The 16,725-nt window shown below is 37.6% G+C and overlaps 1 protein-coding gene across 1 annotated transcript in view; it reads right to left on the reverse strand.

Annotated features, from left to right (window-relative positions):
* CD163 (CD163 molecule) overlaps positions 1–16,725 on the reverse strand; it is a 144,596-nt gene that overhangs the window by 66,928 nt on the left and 60,943 nt on the right. The gene's annotated exons all lie outside the window — the stretch shown is intronic.

The following is a 16,725-nucleotide window of genomic DNA, read 5'->3' on the forward strand; positions in this document are numbered from 1 at the left end:
ATATATAGACCAATGGAACAGAACAGAGGCCTCAGAAATAACACCACACATCTACAACCATCAGATCCTTGACAAACCTGACAAAAACAAGCAATGGGGAAAGGATTCCCTATTTTATAAGTGATGCTGGGAAAACTGGCTAGCCACATGTAGAAAGCTGAAACTGGATCCTTTCCTTACACCATACAAAAAAATTAACTCAAGATGGACTAAAGACTTAAATGTAAGACCTAAAATCATAAAAACCATAGAAGAAAATCTAAGCAATACCATTCAGGACATAGGCATGGACAAAGGCTTCATGACTAAAACACCAAAAGCAATGGCAACAAAAGCCAAAATTGACAAATGGAATCTAATTAAAGAGCTTCTGCACAGCAAAAGAAACTACCATCAGAGTGAACAGGCAATGTACAGAATGAGAGAAAATCTTTCAATGTACCCATCTGACAAAGGGCTAATATCCAGAATCTACAAGAAACTTGAACAAATTTACAAGAAAAAAACAAACAACCGCATCAAAAAGTGGGCAAAGGATATGAACAGACACTTCTCAAAAGAAGACATTTATGCAGCCAGCAGGCATATGAAAAAATACTCCTCATCACTCGTCATCAGAGAAATGCAAATCAAAACCACGATGAGATACCCTCTCATGCCAGCTAGAATGACAATCAGTAAAAAGTCAGGAAACAACAGGTGCTGCACAGGATGTAGAGAAATAGGAACACTTTTACACTTTTGGTGGGAGTGTAAATTAGTTCAACCATTGTAGAAGATAGTGTGGTGATTCCTCAAGGATCTAGAACTAGAAATACCGTTTGACCCAGTGATCCCATTACTGGGTATATACCCAAAGGATTATAAATCATGATACTACAAAGACACATGCACACATATGTTTACTGCAGCACTATTCACAATAGCGAAGACTTGGAACCAACCCAAATGTTCATCAATGATAGACTGGATTAAGAAAATGTGGCATATATACACCATGGAATACTACGCAGCTGTAAAAAAGGATGGGTTCATGTCCTTTGCAGGGACATGGATGAAGCTGGAAACCATCATTCTCAGCAAACATCACAAGGACAGAAAACCAAACACCACATGTTCTCATTCATAGGTGGGAGTTGAACAATGAGATCACTTGGACACAGGGCAGGAAACATCACACACCAGGGCCTGTCAGGGGTTGGGGGGCTGGGGGAGGGATAGCATTAGGAGAAATACCTAATGTAAATGATGAGTTGACGGATGCAGCAAACCAACATGGCACATGTATACCTATGTAACAAACCTGCACATTGTGCATATGTACCCTAGAACTTAAAGTATTAAAAAAGAAAGAAAACAAGAAAATTTAAGTCTATGCAAAACCTGCACATGGATGTTTATAGCAGCTCTAGTCATCATTGCCAAAATTTAGAGGCATACAAAATGTCCTAGATAAATGTATAAATGAACTCGGGTACATTCAATCAATGGAATTGTATTAGTAGGTGAATGAATACAGGGACTTGGATATATTCAATCATTGGAATTTTATCAGCACTTAAAAGAAATGTGTTACCAAGTTACGGAAAACATAGAGAAACTTTAAGTGCATATTACTAAGTAAAAAAGTCCATATAAAAAGTAAAAAAAAAAAAAAAGAAATGGTAAATGCTTGAGGTGATGGATATTCCATATATCTTGTTATGTTTATTATGCATTGTATGGCTGTATCAAAATATCTCATGCACCCCATAAATATATACACATACTATGTACCCACAAAAAGTAAAAATTGAAAAAAAAAAGAGGCTGAAACTGCCTGCCTGTTTTCTTCCTCTCTCACCATGTGATCTCTTCACACTGCTCTCCTTAGCCTTCCCCCATGAGCAGAAGTAGCTTGAGGCTGTCATCAGATGAAGATGCTCAAGGTTTCTGGCCACCATGAGAATTGTGAGCCAAATAAACTCTTTTTCTTTTAAAAAGAAAGAAAAAAAGAAAACACCTTTTAAATCTCCAATTATATTTGAGGCTTATATTATCGTTAACTCCCCAAAGCACTAAATCTTAGTCCTGAGAATGTAGGAAACCTTATAGTTTAGAAGATACTCCTCGAGAAGAGCAACTCCAAGACACATAATTGTCAGATTCACCAAAGTTGAAATGAAGGAAAAAATGTTAAAGGCAGCCAGAGAGAAAGGTCGGGTTACCCACAAAGGGAAGCCATCAGACTAACAGCTGATCTCTCAGCAGAAACTCTACAAGCCAGAAGAGAGTGGTGACCAATATTGAACATTCTGAAAGAAAAGAATTTTCAACCCAGAATTTCATATCCAGCCAAACTAAGCTTCATAAGTGAAGGAGAAATAAAATACTTTACAGACAAGCAAATGCTGAGAGATTTTGTCACCACCAGGCCTGCCCTAAAAGAGCTCCTGAAGGAACCACTAAACATGGAAAGGAACAAGTGGTACCAGCCACTGCAAAAACGTGCCAAATTGTAAAGACCATCAACGCTAGGAAGAAACCACATCAACTAATGAGCAAAATAACCAGCTAACATCATAATGACAAGATCAAATTCACACATAACAATATTAACTTTAAATGTAAATGGGCTAAATGCTCCAATTAAAAGACACAGACTGACAAATTGGATAAAGAGTCAAGACCCATCAGTGTGCTGCTTTCAGGAGATCCATCTCATGTGCAGAGACACACATAGGCTCAAAATAAAGGGATGGAGGAAGATCTACCAAGCAAATGGAAAACAAAAAAAGGCAGGGGTTGCAATCCTAGTCTCTGATAAAACAGACTTTAAACCAACAAAGATCAAAACAGACAAAGAAGGCCATTACATAATGGTAAAGGGATCAATTCAACAAGAAGAGCTAGCTATCCTAAATATATATGCACCCAATACAGGAGCACCCAGATTCATAAAGCAAGTCCTTAGAGACCTACAGAGAGACTTAGACTCCCACACAATAATAACGGGAGAATTTAACACCCCACTGTCAACATTAGACAGATCAACGAGACAGACAGTTAACAAGGATACCCACGAATTGAACTCAGCCGTGCATCAAGCAGACCTAATAGACATCTACAGAACTCTCCACCCCAGATCAACAGAATATACATTCTTTTCAGCACCACACCACACCTACTCCAAAATTGACCACATAGTTGGAAGTAAAGCACTCCTCAGCAAATGTAAAAGAACAGAAATTATAACAAACTGTCTCTCAGACCACAGTGCAATCAAACTAGAACTCAGGATTAAACAAACTCACTCAAAACCACTCAACCACATGGAAACTGAACAACCTGCTCCTGAATGACTACTGGGTAAATAATGAAATGAAGACAGAAATAAAGATGTTCTTTGAAACCAATGAGAACAAAGACACAACATACCAGAATCTCTAGGACACATTCAAAGCGGTGTGTAGAGGGAAATTTATAGCACTAAATACCCACAAGAGAAAGCAGGAAAGATCTAAAATTGACACCCTAACATCACAATTAAAAGAACTAGAAAAGCAAGAGCAAACACATTCAAAAGCTAGCAGAAGGCAAGAAATAACTAAGATCAGAGCAGAACTGAAGGAAATACAGACACAAAAAAACCCTTCAAAAAATTAATGAATCCAGGAGCTGGTTTTTTGAAAAGATCAACAAAATTCATAGACCACTAGCAAGACTAATAAAGAAGAAAAGAGAGAAGAAACAAATAGACGCGATAAAAAATGATACAGGGGATATCACGAATGATCCCACAGAAATGCAAACTACCATCAGAGAATACTATAAACACCTCTATGCAAATAAACTAGAAAATCTAGAAGAAATGGATAAAGTCCTTGACACATACATCCACCCAAGACTAAACCAGGAAGAAGTTGAATCTCTGAATAGACCAATAACAGGCTCGGAAATTGAGGCAATAATCAATAGCTTACCAACCAAAAAAAGTCCAGGACCAGGTGGATTCACAGCCGAATTTTACCAGAGGTACAAAGAGGAGCTGGTATCATTACTTCTGAAACTATTCCAATCAACAGAAAAAGAGGGAATCCTCCCTAACTCATGTTATGAGGCCAGCATCATCCTGATACCAAAGCCTGGCAGAGACACAACAAAAAAAGAGAATTTTAGACCAATATCCTTGATGAACATCGATGCAAAAATCCTCAGTAAAATACTTGCAAACCGAATCCAGCAGCACATCAAAAAGCTTATCCACCGTGATCAAGTGGGCTTCATCCCTGGGATGCAAGGCTAGTTCAACATACCCAAATCAATAAACGTAATCCAGCATATAAACAGAACCAAAGACAAAAACCACATGATTATCTCAATAGATGCAGAAAAGGCCTTTGACAAAATTCAACAACCCTTCATGCTAAAAACTCTCAATAAATTATTGATGGGACGTATCTCAAAATAATAAGAGCTATCTATGACAAACCCACAGCCAATATCATGCTGAATGGGAAAAACTGGAAGCATTCCCTTTGAAAACTGGCACAAGACAGGGATGCCCTCTCTCACCACTCCTATTCAACGGAGTGTTAGAAGTTCTGGCCAGGGCAATTAGGCAGGAGAAGGAAATAAAGGGTATTCAATTAGGAAAAGAGGAAGTCAAATTGTCCCTGTTTGCAGATGACATGATTGTATATCTAGAAAACCCCATCATCTCCAGCCCAAAATCTCCTCAAGCTGATAAGCAACTTCAGCAAAGTCTCAGAATACAAAATCAACGTACAAAAATCACAAGCATTCTTATACACCAATAACAGACAAACAGAGAGCCAAATCATGAGTGAACTCCCATTCACAATTGCTTCAAAGAGAATAAAATACTTAGGAATCCAACTTACAAGGGATGTGAAGGACCTCTTCAAGGAGAACTACAAACCACTGCTCAATGAAATAAAAGAGGATACAAAGAAATGGAAGAACATTTCATGCTCATGGGTAGGAAGAATCAATATCATGAAAATGGCCATACTGCCCAAGGTAATTTATAGATTCAATGCCATCCCCATCAAGCTACCAATGACTTTCTTCACAGAATTGGAAAAAACTACTTTAAAGTTCATATGGAACCAAAAAAGAGCCCGCATCCCCAAGTCAATCCTAAGCCAAAAGAACAAAGCTGGAGGCATCACGCTACCTGACTTCAAACTATACTACAAGGCAACAGTAACCAAAACAGCATGCTACTGGTACCAAAACAGAGATATGGATCAACGGAACAGAACAGAGCCCTCAGAAATAATGCGGCATATCTACAACTATCTGATCTTTGACAAACCTGACAAAAACAAGCAATGGGGAAAGGATTCTCTATTTAATAAATCGTGCTGGGAAAACTGGCTAGCCATATGTAGAAAGCTGAAACTGGATCCCTTCCTTACACCTTATACAAAAATTAATTCAAGATGGATTAAAGACTTACATGTTAGACCTAAAAGCATAAAAACCCTAGAAGAAAACCTAGGCAATACCATTCAGGACATAGGCATGGGCAAGGACTTCATGTCTAAAACACCAAAAGCAATGGCAACAAAAGCCAAAATTGACGAATGGGATCTAATTAAACTAAAGAGCTTCTGCACAGCAAAAGAGACTACCATCAGAGTGAACAGGTAACCTACAGAATGGGAGAAAATTTTTGCAACCTACTTATCTGATAAAGGGCTAATATCCGGAATCTACAATGAACTCAAACAAATTTACAAGAAAAAAAAAACCCATCAAAAAGTGGGCAAAGGATATGAACAGACACTTCTCAAAAGAAGACATTTATGCAGCCAAAAAACACATGAAAAAATGCTCATCATCACTGGCCATCAGAGAAATGCAAATCAAAACCACAACGAGATACCATCTCACACCAGTTAGAATGGTGATCATTAAAAAGTCAGGAAACAATAGGTGCTGGAGAGGATGTGGAGAAATAGACACGCTTTTACACTGTTGGTGGGACTGTAAACTAGTTCAACCATTGTGGAAGTCAGTGTGGCAATTCCTCAGGGATCTAGAATTAGAAATACCATTTGACCCAGCCATCCCATTACTGGGTATATACCCAAAGGATTATAAATCATGCTGCTATAAAGACACATGCACACGTACGTTTATAGCGGCACTATTCACAATAGCAAAGACTTGGAACCAACCTAAATGTCAAACAATGATAGACTGGGTTAAGAAAATGTGGCACATATACACCATGGAATACTATGCAGCCATAAAAAATGACGAGTTCATGTCCTTTGCAGGGACATGGATGAAACAGGAAACCATCATTCTCAGCAAACTATCGCAAAGACAAAAAACCAAACACCACATGTTCTCACTCATAGGTGGGAATTGAACAATGAGAACACATGGACACAGGAAGGGGAACATCACACACCGGGGACTGTTGTGGGGTGGGGGAAGGGAGGAGGGATAGCATTAGGAGATATACCTGATGCTAAATGACGAGTTAATGGGTGCAGCACACCAACATGGCACATGTATACATATGTAACAAACCTGCACGTTGTGCACATGCACCCTAAAACTTAAAGTATAATAATAATGAAATTTAAAAAAAGAAAAATAAAAAATAAAAAATAAAAAAAGAATTTACTATCTCATTTGGAGACTAGGCAATTACAAATGATGTTATGAGATTTACACAAAGAATGATATTATGAATATATATATAAAATAACCTATTAACTCTGCTCTTGGTACTCTGATTGAAGATTCAAAACAAATTCCAGTTCAATAATGTCAGATAATCTTATTTTAAATACTTATATAAGTAAATAAGTGATACAGAAAAAAAAAACCTGTAGGTATTTAAGCAGGGGACAGTATTACATTATAAATTACCCTCAGAGTCCCTCTCAAATGGTGGTTTCACTGCATTTCCAAAGGTGTCTTCTAAACCATGGTGGGTTTTTTTTGTTGTTGCTTTGGTTTTCTTTTTGGCTTTAGTAACTGAATTATTTCATGGTCCAAGTGGCACACAATAAGAAGTTCAATTTTCAATGCACTTTAAATCCAAGAATTTAAAGTTAAAAGAACAAAAAAGCAGGATATAAAGACTATTTAAAAAGTAGGTCCAGTAAATAGTGACGAAATTAGAATGACTGAAGTGGGGGGAAAGCACAGACTGATCAGATTACAGAGACTGCTTAGGACATGAGAATGTTTCCTTTAGTGTTAAAAATAGAAACAGGATATGAGGCAGGAGTGGAGCCCAGTTGTAGTGATCAGGCAAAAATATAGGACAAAATGGCACACCTCTTGGATCATCAAAATGCTGGTGCTATGCTTGTATAAGAAAGCAGGATTGCCACTGTAAGTTTGTAATTTCAATAATGGCCAAAGTGAAAGAATATTCAGGAGAGAAAACGGGAATTGCAAAAGTCTTTTTACTTCTTCAAAATCATAAAGTCTAGAAGGTATGTATCAAAGTTGTAAAAAATTAGACCTTTAAAAATTAAGAAGTCACTTTAAAAATCAGATATTAGGGCTGGGCGCGGTGGCTCACGCCTATAATTCCAGCACTTTGGGAGGCCAAAGCAGGCGGATCGCCTGAGGTCAGGAGTTTGAGACCAGCCTGGCCAACATGGTGAAACCCCGTCTCTACTAAAAATACAAAAATTAGCAGAGTGTGATGGCGCATGCCTGTAAATCCCAGCTACTCTGGAGGCTGAGGCAGGAGAACAGCTTGAACCCTGGAAGCGGAGGCTGCAGTGAGCTGAGATCACGCCACTGCACTCCAGCCTGGGCGACAGAGTGAGACTCTGTCAAAATAATAATAATAAGATATTAAACATGAAAAAGGAAAATATAGCTTCAGGAGCAAAGAAGCACAAATACCAAATTCTAACATATAAAAGAACAAAATAAAGAAAACTAAGGCCTTTGCAGAAGTCAAGCCAATCCTGTCTACTAACAATCGCAGAGGACCCATTCTTTACCCAGGGCATGTGCTGTGCATTTTCAGGCACATGGCCTCCTTTCATCTTGCCAGGCACTTTATAAAATCATTAATAATTTCTGCATCTTGCAGATAAGAAAACTGAGGCTTAAATAAGTTAAATGCTTTACTCAACGTTGTATTATGTAGAAGAACAAGGATTGAAACAGTGACACTTTGACTCCATGCCCATTTTCCTTTCCATTTAAACATATTCTGTTAGGATTAGAAAACTCTTTATAAAAAGATCCCAGAAAACTTTAAGGCAAAGAAAAGCAAATTGCACAATGAATTTTCATCATGAAGAACACAATCCCAGAGACCAGAAACTTTCATTTAGTCTGAAGAAAAAAAATGTAAACTCTAAGCAAAACTTAAATCCATAGTAAAAGTGCCAGTACAAATGGGCAAAGAGAATGTAGTGGGCTTCAGAAATATTTGTATCATTTCTTTATTGTCAATGCTCCAGATGGAAGAATGTTACCACTTATTTATAGTATAGAATCTTTTCTCCTATTCTCTGTAGAAAAAAAAAAGGAGTAATAAGTCAGATAACAACCAAATTTGTTCTTTCTATTAAATTCCAAAAGTGGTATGTGAGATTTATGGTCATCCTTGTTAAGTTTCTTTGAAGCTTATGAGCATAGAGATGAGTGTTTTCATAAACGGATTTTTAAAGGAAGAGCGTAATGTGCTTCCCTTTTTTAAAAGCAGCTGCTTGCAAAACCCAGAAAGAGTACATCCAGTTACTTGCTGAAAACCTCAGCCTTTTACATCCACAATAAAAATTGAGTACAAAATGTACAAAGCATAGATTTTCCCCATGTGATTATTATTAAATCCTTAAGTCAAAAATATTTAAGAATTTATTAATAGGCATCGATCCTAAGGAAGCAAGTGAACAAGATACATATGCAGAGTTACTTATAGTAGTGAAAATTTTGAAATAAATGTGTATCCAATAAGAGAATAAAATTTTCAATAAAATTTAGGACATCAATTCAACAGACTATTATGCAGCTATTTTAAAGATGATAATGTCACTCTAGGTGCTGATATAGAAAATCAGTATTATTTTATAAGTTAGAAAGGAAGGTTGCAGAACATTAAAATATATAATTACATTTTACAAATACCTACACATATTTATATTTTTACATATATCTATATATAAATTAAAAGGTCTGAAATGATAAAAATTGAATTATACTTTACTTATTTCTGACTGACCTGTACTATATATTTTATTTTATATTAAAAGTAAAGAAATAACTTTTTAAAATAGCATATGGCTCCCTATGTGTAATTTATCAGGGGAATATGGTTACGTTTGAAACACAGAAAGATAACCAGAAGGAGAATAAAAAATAAAATGAAAAGCAAAGTGTGTATTCCAAGTGGTTATGAAATCTCCCGATATCTAAAGTTAATCTTTAGTTTAGCTGGGCACAGTGGCTCACTGTAATCCCAGCATTTTGGGAGGCCAAGGCAGGAGGATTGCTGAGGCCAGAAGTTTGAGATCAGCCTGGCCAATACAGTGAGACCCCATCTCTACAAAATATAGAAAAATTAGCCAGGTGTGGTGCTGTGTGCCTGTAGTCCTAGCTATTTAGGCAGCTGAGGTGGGAAGATTGCTTGAACCCAGGAGTTCAAGGCTGCAGTGAATCATAATTGTGCCACTGCACTCCAGCCTAAGTGACAGAGCAAGAGCCTGTCTCAAAAAAAAAAAAAAAAACCCACCACCAACAATAACACAACAACAAACCAAAACAACAACAACAAAAGTCTTCAGTTTAATAGTAAATTGTCTGTAATTTGAGTCCTTATCCTGTGGTCCTGCAGAGAACTCAGTCCTTGTGCCTAGAATCTCCAAAACTCTCCCGTGGATGTTTACATGATTTGGTCACTTCTCAAAGTATCCCTTCTCCCTTCTCTAGGATCACCTCTGTTCTCTTATACATTTTTCTTCCTAATATTGCTGCTAATAACCTTTCATGAAGATTTAAAGAATTCATTAGGAAAGCAAGAGAAAACAGAAAACTTAAAAGTGAATATCATATAATCCTTGCCCTGTGACCATTAATACTGCCCTGTTATAGAGGTTCTTTAGTGGAGAACCAACAACTCCCTTTTTAGCCCCAACCTTCTCATGTTTCTGGGACTTGCTTCTACTCAAAGCAGAGGTCTCTCTTTGTTATTACATATTTACCACGGCCCCTACAAGTAAAAATATAATAATCTGTCATTATTTAATATATAGTAACCTCAACACCAATAAAAATAATCATTTTGCTTTATTTTGCAGAGCTTTTCCTCCTAGTTTTGGCTAAGTGTTTTAACACCTGGCATAATCGAGGGTAATTGAGGAGTTCTCCCAAACAAAAGAGCCCCTAAACATGTCTTCTGCAATTCCTAAATGTTGAAGTAACTAGGAACAGCTTATAAATCAGTAATTTTTTGTGGTATGTGGTACAGGAGTAATTCAAGAAAGAAATGATAAGGGCCTGAATTAACGTAAGGGCACATTAAGAGAAGACAGTTAATAGATATTAGAATAAAGAAGTAAATAAATTTGGTTAATGGATGCAGGCACTAATGGAGTGGTGTAGATGACTTCCAGATTTTCTGCCAAGCAAATAGGTTGGAGAAGATCAGAGGGATCTTCAATGTGGTTACAAATACTGGTACACAAGTTTTTGGGTACACAAGTGTTTTAGAGTTCAATATGAATTTGAGATTATTCTGAAAAAGCTAATCCTCAGGTGTCGGGCATTATGGGGAGGCACTGAAAAAAGAAAGTAAAAATCTTCAGAGAATGGATAAGAAAAGAGAAGAATCATTCATACATTTCATGTCTTACCAATAAATTCGACATACAAGTAGGCAGAAAAACGAGTGCCCAACAATAATGACAAAAGTCAGTTGATAAAAAGGAAAAATGTGGCAGGTAAGTTAAAAAGACATTTGTTATTGAAGAAAAGTGGCTTATTATTCTGTGACAGTTTTTATGAACAGGACAAATGACATCTATCATTTTGACCACCAAATCAAGAATGTGACTTAGATGCTAGGAGAAAAATTGTTAGAGAGCCAGTATGAGCAACAGTTCAAGAAATATGCCAAGATGGATGGCTATGTAAGTCTGAATGGGGTATTTCTGGGGACTGATTCTAATTCAGATTGGAGCTCAGCTTTAATCCTTTCTCCACTCCATAAACAAAATTAAAAAGGCAACCTGAAACAGAAAGTAAAATCTCTGGGAAGAACTTTGTTAATCTAAGTATAATTAGACATTACAAGATACAAATGGGTAAAATCCATGTATTACCAATATAGATCCTAGGGTTTCACTGTCACATACATGAAAAGGATGTTGATGGCAACACCACCAATTTTCAGTGTTCAGGGCAAAATTCTCGGGGTCATCCTTGATCCCTCTCTTACTTCCATGTTCCATATCCAATTCTTCAGGAAATCCCATTTGCACCACTTCCAAAATACATCTACATCCATTAACATCATCCTGATCAGGGTCACCATCATCCCCTGCCTGGAATCCCACTCCAGCCTCCTAACTACTTTTGCCTTTCCTAAGTATCTATTCTCATCAAGATAACTAGGGTAAACTTTTTAAATTTTATGTCAGATCATGTTACTGGTTAATTCAAAACCCTTCAAAGGGTCCCTATCTCATTCAGAATAAAAGCTGTTACTTAAAATGGCCAGTCTATAGGGAAGTAACCAGCTCACCCCACGACTACCACCACTCTCCTCACCTCTCTGAATCTTCTTTGACTATTTCCCTATCTATTAATATCCACCCACACTGGCCATCTTGCTGTTCTCAAGCACCCCAATTTTAGTCCTGATTTAGGGCTTTTGCACTGGCTGTTCCCTTTTCCTTGAATATTGTTCCCCAAATAGCCACCTGGCTAATGCGAAAAATGTTAAGGGCAGCCAGAGAGAAAGGTCAGGTTACCTGCAAAGGGAAGCCCATCAGACTAAGAGCAGATCTTTCTGCAGAAACCCTACAAGCCAGAAGAGAGTGGGGGCCAATATTCAACATTCTTAAAGAAAGAATTTTCAACCCAGAATTTCATATTCGGCCAAAGAAAGTTTCATAAGTGAAGGAGAAATAAAATCTTTTACAGACAAGCAAATGCTGAGAGATTTTGTCACCATCATGCCTACCTTATAAGAGCTCCTGCAGAAAACACTAAAAATGGACAGGAACAACCAGTACCAGCCACTGCAAAAACATGACAAATTGTAAACAACATCAATTCTAGGAAGAAACTGCATCAACTAACGAGCAAAATAACCAGCTAACATCATAATGACAGGATCAAATTCACACATAACAATATTAATCTTAAAAGTAAATAGGCTAAACACCCCAATTAAAAGACACAGACTGGCAAATTAGATAAACAGTCAAGACCCATCAGTGTGCTGCTTTCAGCACATCTCACCTGCAGAGACACACATAGGCTCAAAATAAAGGGATGGAGGAAGATCTACCAAGCAAATGGAAAACAAAAAAAAGCAGGGGTTGCAATCCTACTCTCTGATAAAACAGACTTTAAACCAACAAAGATCAAAACAGACAAAGAAGGCCATTACATAATGGTAAAGAGATCAATTCAACAAGAAGAGCTAACTATCCTAAATATATATGCACCCAATACAGGAGCACCCAGATTCATAAAGAAAGTCTTTAGAGACCTACAAAGAGACTTAGACTCCCACACAATAATGATGAGAGACTTTAACACCTCACTGTCAACATTAGACAGATCAATGAGACAAAAAGTTAACAAGGATATCCAGGTCTTGAACTCAACTCTGCACCAAGCAGACCTAACAGACATCTACAGAACTCTCCACCCCAAATCAACAGAATATACATTTTTCTCAGCACCACATTGCACTTATTCCAAAATTGACCACATAGTTGGAAGTAAAGCACTCCTCAGCAAATGTAAAAGAACAGAAATCATAGCAAACTGTCTCTCAGACCACAGTGCAATCAAACTAGAACTCAGGATTAAGAAACTCACTCAAAACTGCTCAACTACATGGAAACTGAACAACCTGCTCCTGATTGACTACTGGGTACATAACAAAATGAAGGCAGAAATAAAGATGTTCTTTGAAACCAATGAGAACAAAGACACAACATACCAGAATCTCTGGGACACATTTAAAGCAGTGTGTAGAGGGAAATTTATAGTACTAAATGCCCACAAGAGAAAGCAGGAAAGATCTAAAATTGACACCCTAACATCACAATTAAAAGAATAGAGAAGCAAGAGAAAACATATTCAAAAGCTAGGAGAAGGCAAGAAATAATTAAGATCAGAGCAGAACTGAAGGAGATAGAGACACAAAAAACCCTTCAAAAAATCAATGAATCCCAGAGCTGTTTTTTTAAAAAAAAATTAACAAAATAGGCCACTAGCAAGACGAATAAAGAAGAAAAGAGAGAAGAATCATATAGATGCAATAAAAAATGATAAAGGGGCTATCACCACTGATCCCACAGAAACACAAACTACCATCAGAGAATACTATAAACACCTCTATGCAGATGAACTAGAAAATCTAGAAGAAATGGATAAATTCCTGAACACATAACACCCTCCCAAGACTTAAACTAGGAAAAAGTTGAATCCTGGAACAGACCAATAACAGGCTCTGAAATTGAGGCAATAATTAATAGCCTACCAACCAAAAAAAGTCCAGGATCAGACAGATTCACAGCTGAATTCTACCAGAGATACAAAGAGGAGCTGGTATCATTACTTCTGAAACTATTCCAATCAATAGAAAAAGAGGGAATCCTCCCTAACTCATTTTGTGAAGCCAGCATCATCCTGATACCAAAGCCTGGCAGAGACACAACAAAAAAAGAGAATTTTAGACCAATATCCCTGATGAATATCGATGCAAAAATCCTCAATAAAATACTGGCAAACGGAATCCAGCAGCACATCAAAAAGCTTATCCACCATGATCAGGTGGACTTCATCCCTGGGATGCAAGGCTGGTTCAACATACACAAATCAATAAACGTCATCCATCACATAAACAGAACCAAAGACAAAAACCACATGATTATCTCAATAGATGCAGAAAAGGCCTTTGACAAAATTCAGCAGCCTTTCATGCTAAAAACTCTCAATAAACTAGGTATTGATGGGACGTATCTCAAAATAATAAGAGCTATTTATGGCAAACCCACAGCCAATATACTGAATGGGCAAAAACTGGAAGAATTCCCTTTGAAAACTGGCACAAGACACGGATGCCCTCTCTCACCACTCCTATTCAACATAGTGTTGGAAGTTCCGGCCAGGGCAATCAGGCAGAAGAAAGAAATAAAGGGTGTTCGATTAGGAAAACAAGAAGTCAAATTGTCCCTGTTTGCAGATGACAGGATTGTATATTTAGAAAACCCTATTGTCTTAGCCCAAAATCTCCTTAAGCTGATAAGCACCTTCAGCAAAGTCTCAGGATACAAAATCAGTGTGCAAAAATCACAAGCATTCCTATACACCAATAACAAACAGCCAAATCATGAGTGAACTCACATTCACAATTGCTTCAAAGAGAATAAAATACCTAGGAATACATCTTACAAGGGATGTGAAGGACTTCTTCAAGGAGAACTACAAACCACTGCTCAATGAAATAAAAGAGGACACAAACAAATGGAATAACATTTCATGCTCATGGATAGGAAAAATCAATATCGTGAAAATGGCCATACTGCCCAAGGTAATTTATAGATTCAATGCCATCCCCATCAAGCTACCAATGACTTTCTTCACAGAATTGGAAAAAACTACTTTAAAGTTCATATGGAACCAAAAAAGAGCCCGCATTGCCAAGACAACCCTAAGCCAAAAGAACAAAACTGGAGGCATCATGCTACCTGACTTCAAACTATACTACAAGGCTACGGTAACCAAAACAGCATGCTACTGGTACCAAAACAGAGATATCGACCAATGGAACAGAACAGTGCCCTCAGAAATAATACCACACGTCTACAACCATCTGATCTTTGACAAACCTGACAAAAACAAGAAATGGGGAAAGGATTCCCTATTTAATAAGTGGTGATGGGAAAACTGGCTAGCCATATGTAGAAAGCTGAAACTGGATCCCTTCCTTACACCTTATACAAAAATTAATTCAAGATGGATTAAAGACTTACATGTTAGACCTAAAAGCATAAAAACCCTAGAAGAAAACCTAGGCAATACCATTCAGGACATAGGCATGGGCAAGGACTTCATGACTAAAACACCAAAAGCAATGGCAACAAAAGCCAAAATTGACAAATGGGATCTAATTAAACTAAGGAGCTTCTGCACAGCAAAAGAAACTACCATCAGAGTCAACAGGCAACCTACAAAATGGGAGAAAATTTTTACAATCTACCCATCTGACAAAGGGCTAATATCCAGAATCTACAAAGAACTTAAACAAATTTACAAGAAAAAAACAAACAACCCCATCAAAAAGCGGGCAAAGGATATGAACAGACACTTCTCAAAAGAAGACATTTATGCAGCCAACAGACACACGAAAAAATGCTCATCATCACTGGCCATCAGAGAAATGCAAATCAAAACCACAATGAGATATCATCTCACACCAGTTAGAATGGCAATCATTAAAACGTCAAGAAACAACAGGTGCTGTACAGGATGTGGAGAAATAGGAACACTTTTACACTGTTTGTGGGACTGTAAACCAGTTCAACCATTGTGGAAGACAGTGTGGCAATTCCTCAAGGATCCAGAACTAGAAATACCACTTGACCCAGCCATCCCATTACTGGGCATATACCCAAAGGATTATAAATCATGCTGCTATAAAGACACATGCACACGTATGTTTATAGCGGCACTATTCACAATAGCAAAGACTTGGAACCAACCCAAATGTCCATCAGTGATAGACTGGATTAAGAAAATGTGACACATATACACCATGGAATACTATGCAGCCATAAAATAAGATGAATTCATGTCCTTTGCAGGGACATGGATGAACCTGGAAGCTATCATTCTGAGCAAACTATCGCAAGAACAGAAAACCAAACACTACATGTTCTCACTCATAGGTGGGAATTGAACAACAAGAACACTTGGACAGAGGATGGGGAGCATCACACACCGGGGCCTGTTGTGGGGTGGGGGGAGGGGGGAAGGATAGCATTAGGAGAAATACCTACTGTAAATGATGAGTTAATGGGTGCAGCACACCAACATGGCACATATATACATATGCAACAAACCTGCGTGTTGTGCATATGCACCCTAGAACTTAAAGTATAATTTAAAAGAAAGAAAAAAAAGAAATATGTCTCTTTATTAAGAAAAACATAACTTTTATCCAAGCTTATTCTTCTAGGTTAAAAAAAAGGAAACACAACTTCTGTTGGAATCAATTTAAAGAGAATATATGCATCAATGGTAGACTGGAAAAGAAAATGTGGTACATCTACACTGTGGAATACCACGCAGCCATAAAAAGGAATGAGATCATGTCCTTTGCAGGAACATGGATGAAGCTGGAAGCCATCATCTTCAGCAAACTAACACAGAAACAGAAAACCAAATACTGCATGTTCTCACTCATAAGTGGAAGTTGAACAATGAGAACACGTGGACATAGGGAGGGCAACAACACACACCAGGGCTTGTTGAGGGTTTGTGGGT

The sequence above is a fragment of the Gorilla gorilla genome, chromosome 10, assembly GCF_029281585.2.
Source record: "Gorilla gorilla gorilla isolate KB3781 chromosome 10, NHGRI_mGorGor1-v2.1_pri, whole genome shotgun sequence".
Taxonomy (NCBI): domain Eukaryota; kingdom Metazoa; phylum Chordata; class Mammalia; order Primates; family Hominidae; genus Gorilla; species Gorilla gorilla.